The sequence below is a fragment of the Vulpes lagopus genome, chromosome 2 (genome assembly GCF_018345385.1).
Source record: "Vulpes lagopus strain Blue_001 chromosome 2, ASM1834538v1, whole genome shotgun sequence".
NCBI classification, from domain to species: Eukaryota; Metazoa; Chordata; class Mammalia; order Carnivora; family Canidae; genus Vulpes; species Vulpes lagopus.
Genome location: NC_054825.1, coordinates 118149904 through 118155727, shown reverse-complemented (window position 1 = coordinate 118155727; position 5824 = coordinate 118149904).

The window sequence follows — 5824 nt, the reverse complement described above, 5'->3', positions numbered from 1 at the left end:
TAAATTAGACTATTACACCTGGGATCCCTGGGTGGCACAGCGGTTTAGTGCCTGCCTTTGGCCCAGGGCGCGATCCTGGAGACCCGGGATTGAATCCCACGTTGGGCTCCCGGTGCATGGAGCCTGCTTCTCCCTCTGCCTATGTCTCTGCCTCTCTCTCTCACTGTGTGCCTATCATAAATAAATAAAAATAAAAAAAATAAAGTTGTTAGACTATTACAACATTACTTACATAATGCAAGTATTATATGCCAAGATTAAAGGAAAATCAACAAAACTACTGTCTTTATATGGATAAATAATTGATGAACAGAAAGATCTCAAACACAGATTTTTAGAACTGGAAAGAATCATTAAAGGTAATATGTAGTACTTTGTCAATTATTTGTATACATGTCTCCCTTACATGCTACGTGTCTCTCTCACCAGATTATGGGGATTATGAGCTTGTCTCACCAATTTTATTGTTCACTAGTTTTAGCATAGCATGTAGCAAAGTACTTCGCACATGGCAGATATATATGTTTGATTAGTGGATGGCTAGGGAGTGATTTTCAGAAATGATCAGTGACTCTAAAAGAAGGAATCAAGTGCATTTCCTCAATTCCCTCCTCCTTTTGATTTGTAGTCTTAGCCTATGTGTGTAGGATGCATGCACTCTTCTCTCTGCTTTCCTGGGGGTGGCCTGCTATTTTATAGCTATGCAAGTGATTGGGTAGGTAAAGGAAAATTTAGTGATGAAATATTAGCAAGTCTGTTTTGACACATATGTAAGTTACATCTTCAATTAATATTTTTTCCCTAAAGATTTTAAGTAATCTCTATACTCAACATGGGGCTTGAACTCACAACCCAGAGACCAGAGTCACATGTTCCACCAACTAAGCCAGCTAGATGCCCCCTGCTTCTCCCTCTGCCTATGTCTCTGCCTGTCTCTCATGAATAAATAAATAAAATCTAAAAAAAAAAAGGATACAAATAGCCTGTCTGTAAATATACTTATAATAAATCAATTAACTGTGTCTCTGATCCTTGGAGTAAATTTCTAGAAATGCAATTATTGAATCAAAAGTTCTTGATACATACTGCCAATCTCCTTTCCAAGAAGATTTTGCCTATTTATACCTCTAATAAAAGAGATTACTATAAAGGATTACTATAAAAGAGTATTTGTTTTGTTACATACTATTCAGTGCTAAGTACATATATGCTCTAAAACTATGCTAATTTTGTAAATTTAAAATGGTTACCTTGTTTTAGCTTGCATTTTTTTTGTTTTTGATTACCAGTGTGTGTGGCTGAAGATTACTTCTTGTGGCCTATTATTCATTATTACATAGCATTTTAATTTCTTCAGTTTAATATTTCACTATATCACTAATTTGAATTTTTTAATATTCAGAGAAGTACTTTATACATTACTTCTTGGGTTAACATTGGTTATTCTTTACACTTAAAAAAATTCCACAGGAAATAATGTTAAGGATTAAAAATCTTATTAAAAGTTTACAGTGATATAAAATTTAGCTGCATGGTTTCTTATATTTATTTTGCATTTCATTATATACTGTGGGCCATGGAATTTCAATAAAACTTTTGTTATTGAAATTTGTGCAGTAGTCATTGCATATTACTGCCATCTTCAGGTGAGATGGTTATTATAAGTTAGAAGCCCACTGGCAATGTTTATTGTACTTAATGTATTTGATGCTTTATGATCATTGTTTTAACCTCCATCTTTCCCATGGTTTTCTCATTTACTTTTTGTCATTTGAGTGGTGTGGTTTGTGATATGTGTATTTTGCATAATTTGAAAAATAATCCCTGTAGTAACCTATGATTAGGAGAGGTAAGCAGAGAAGATAGCATTCCTTTCCACTGTATTACCAACAAAATGCACACGTGGTAGCAATGATTAGCTCAGGCTGTGTCACCTGCCTACGTCTTGTCTGGGATTGAGAGAAATTGCATCTTTCTAATATGGATTCAGAAATGAGAGTCACCTAAAATGAATAAAGTATTATGTGCCAATTATACATCAATTTAAAAAGAGGAAAAAAAAATTAAAAACGAGGCTATTTCCCGCAAATCGGTGACAGTAGAGAGGATCATAGACAGTAAAAAAAAAAAAAAAAGTAATGACCTTATTTTTGCTAAAAAAGTTTCAATAGAGCCATTGTCTGCATGATAAAGTCTAACTTTTGTGATACACTATATAGTCTTGGTCTCTAATAATCTAGATGACCAATGTTTTTGAGAATTACTACACAAAGATTCCTCGAACTTGTTTCCAACTGAGCACTAGTATACTTGGGCCAATCAGGAAATGCATGCACCTTGAAATTAATTACTAGTTCAAGTTGGGTATCAATTAACACCATTTTTTCTCCTGGTGGGGTGAAGGGAACCCTGGACCAATTATCATTTTATAACTCTTCTGGTTTGAGCTTTCAGTTACACTATATAAACACACCAATTAAATATTGTTTGAATGATTTAAAAGAGTTTGGTATAACACAAAGCACCTTAGAAATATGTAATAGCTCTTCATTATTATTATATAAAGCCATAAATAGTACTTTGTAGTAATAAGTCACATTTCATTTTTTTTTAAAGATTTTTATTTATATGTTCATGAGAGACACACACACACACACACAGGCAGAGACATAGGCAGAGGGAGAAGCAGGCTCCATGCAGGGAGCCCGACCTGGAACTTGATCCCAGGTCTCCAGGATCACACCCTGGGCTGAAGGTGGCATTAAACCGCTGGGCCACTGGGTCTGCCCTTCATTTGGTTTTGAATATCATTCTTTCTCTTAGGATTATCTGTTTACTTAAAAGAAACGCTTTTATTGACAGAATGGTATCAGTCAGAACTGGCTGACTTGATTTTCATTCCATTAGCTTATTTTTTCTTAGTTTTTAACATGTCTAGAAATATGAAAGCATATGCTGAGCTCTAAAACCAATAAAAGCAAAGGAATATTATGCAAAAATATGAATGATATGATTTACTATGTTTAGCATACTCAATTTTTAAAATAGGTAGTTATAGGTATGTAGAAGATGAGAGATCATGTCAAAGGTGAAAGCTATCACTAATAGGTAGAATCTGACTAGTTGAAGAAGTACAAACATATTCAGTCAGTTGTAGGAGTTTAAATTGGGTTCTTGCAGAGCAGTGTTCATGGATGATCAATTTCTTTTCCAGAATATATGGTGCTATTTGCCACAGTGTTGGATACTGTAGATTGACTTGCTCATCTTCAAATCCACACTCCTGCTGTGCCTTTCTATTCTATAAAAGCTGTTAGACTATCAATGAGATTTTTAGACTTCTTTGCAGCTTGTTCTGGATATGCATTAGTTTCTGCAAATTAAGTACACTTGCACAATTTGGAATGTAACCTAAATGTTTTATGTCTTTTCTTGGTTGTGTATATGTTGGTAAACACAATCATGAAAATGTGACATTTTCTGTAGTAGCATTTCATAACCCTATCTCCAGCTTCCTATGGTGTTTGAAACAATTTCAGTGGAGATGGTGGCCATACTTCAGTGCCCAGTAAATGGCTCTGCGGTATTTGATGGGCATTTGTGCTGATCATAGAGGCTTCCAGATCCGGATATCTTATCCCTGAAGTTGGCTGTTGCTCTGTGTTCACAAATTCAAAAGTTTCATGGTAGGACAGAAATACTATTTCTACTGCAGGGTAAGTTCTGTAGTGCTCTAAGAATAATTTCTGGAGTCTCAGATTAAAGCCTTCCTCTCTTGCCTTCCTAGTAATTTTCTTGACTCCTAACTATCTGTACGTCTTAAAATACCTAGAATGGTTTTTGTTTCCTGACCTGAACTGCGACTGATTTAGTCCTTTACTAAAAATGTATACGACTGGCAAAGTCAGGATGGTATTACCACAGGGATATGTGGCAGAGACCAATATCCATTCTTCTTTCTCTTAGTAACTGAAGTTCCTAGTGTTTCTTAGCCAGGCTAAGACTTCCCTTCTTAGCTCTGCTGCAGCTACCAGTGCTCATATAACTACATCTTAGCTAATGAAATGTAAACAGAACTGATGTATGTCACTTTCTGGTGATGTCCTTGCCTGTTTCTCTTCTCTATTGACTGAGAAACAGATGTAGTCATGGAAAGTGGAGAAGTCACCTTGGGCCCAAAGATGAAAAATTCTTGTTGATGATGGCAAAGCTGCCCTGCCAGCCTGAGATTTACTACATTTGGATGGCAACATTAAGATATAAAATAAGCCTCTTTCTGCCTTAAACAACATATTTTTGCTCCTCCTCCCCCCTTTCATTTACAGTGGCTTATACTGTGACCTAAACTAATACAAGATATACACGAACTCTGAAGTTTAAGGTCAAGTCAGAAAATGACTGCATGTTACTCTATTAACAGGTACTCTTCCTATAAACATATACCATATATTTATAGGAATGACTTAGAGTAGCTTATCTACAATTCTTATATTAAGAGTTGAGTAAAGTACTTAAAAACTGCCGTAAGTCAAATATTCAAAAACAAAGTTCAGTTATACTTTAGAATGAATGTATTAAAACCTTGCTTTCAAAGAGTGAGCTTCTTGTCTTACTTGCATACTGTTAGAAGAATCGATAGACAAGATAGGACTGTAGCTCAGAGGCTAATTCAGAATATTCTTTAGGCTAAGTTAGGTGAGATCACTACATGAACTCTGTACGTAAAGAAAAACAGACATCAATACTAATTCAAATTCTTTATCCAGGACATTGGAGCATGCTGAACACTAATATTCTAGGTAAATGGTCAAAGCTATGTGAGACTTTTAGAAGAATTTTTCATCAGAAAGATTTTGGTTTTCATACCAAATGACAATATCCCTCTGGGAAAAAGCAAAGTCCACTCTGAATAGGGAAATCTTAGATATAAAGAAGGTTTTAATATCAGTGTTTGAGGTTTATATTCTCATTTCACCCTGACTTATTGTATATTAAAAAAGAACCAGTTTCAAAACTTTGAAAATTTGAAATGCTTTACTACTCTCTTATTAGATTTTGTAAGTCAGACTTGACCAAGTTCTATTAAATATTCAATTCAAAGCTGTAGAAATGAGCAACAACTTCCCCAAATTTAAGGCCTTTGTTAGTCTTTTACATGCATTATCTCATCACAAGTTAATGAGTCCCAAGCACCTTTTATGCCCACAGTCTAGTTTCTGTTTTTAGTCAAAGCAAACATATAAAAACCATGTTTTAGGTAACTGACCTTGCTACTGCAGCCATATATGTTTGGAACAAAAATCAGTTCCTTGGCAAAAGTCCACGGACATAAGGAAGACCAGCAGTTTAGGCCATCATCAGAAACTCATCCTATTAGGAACAATATGTATTGGATAATGGGATGATATCTAACTGATCCAGAGTCTGTAGCAGATAGCATTCCTTTGGAAACAGACTCCAAGAATCTGAGATTTGTATGCAGACTTAGTGTGTGTTCTTGGAGACAGTATCTGGTAGACCTTTGGGAAGTAAAATTAGGAATAAGAAGTTCAGCTGTAATGCCCTTGCTTCAGGAATCACATGAGGAGTTCTGAAACTGGGATGCTTTAGAATTGTTCCAACCAAGACACAAAAGATGGCCTATTAGATACCGATTACATTGACCAGTCATCAGACCTGAGCCTTCCTGAGGGAGGGAGGGTAACTTTGAGCATGACCACTTCCTTCTTCCAGGGCAATTCCTGAAGAGGGACTCAGCTTTAAAATATCAGCAGCCAAAATCCCAAGGAGAGGGGGGAATAAGTGCTTTGTCCTGAAGAGATAT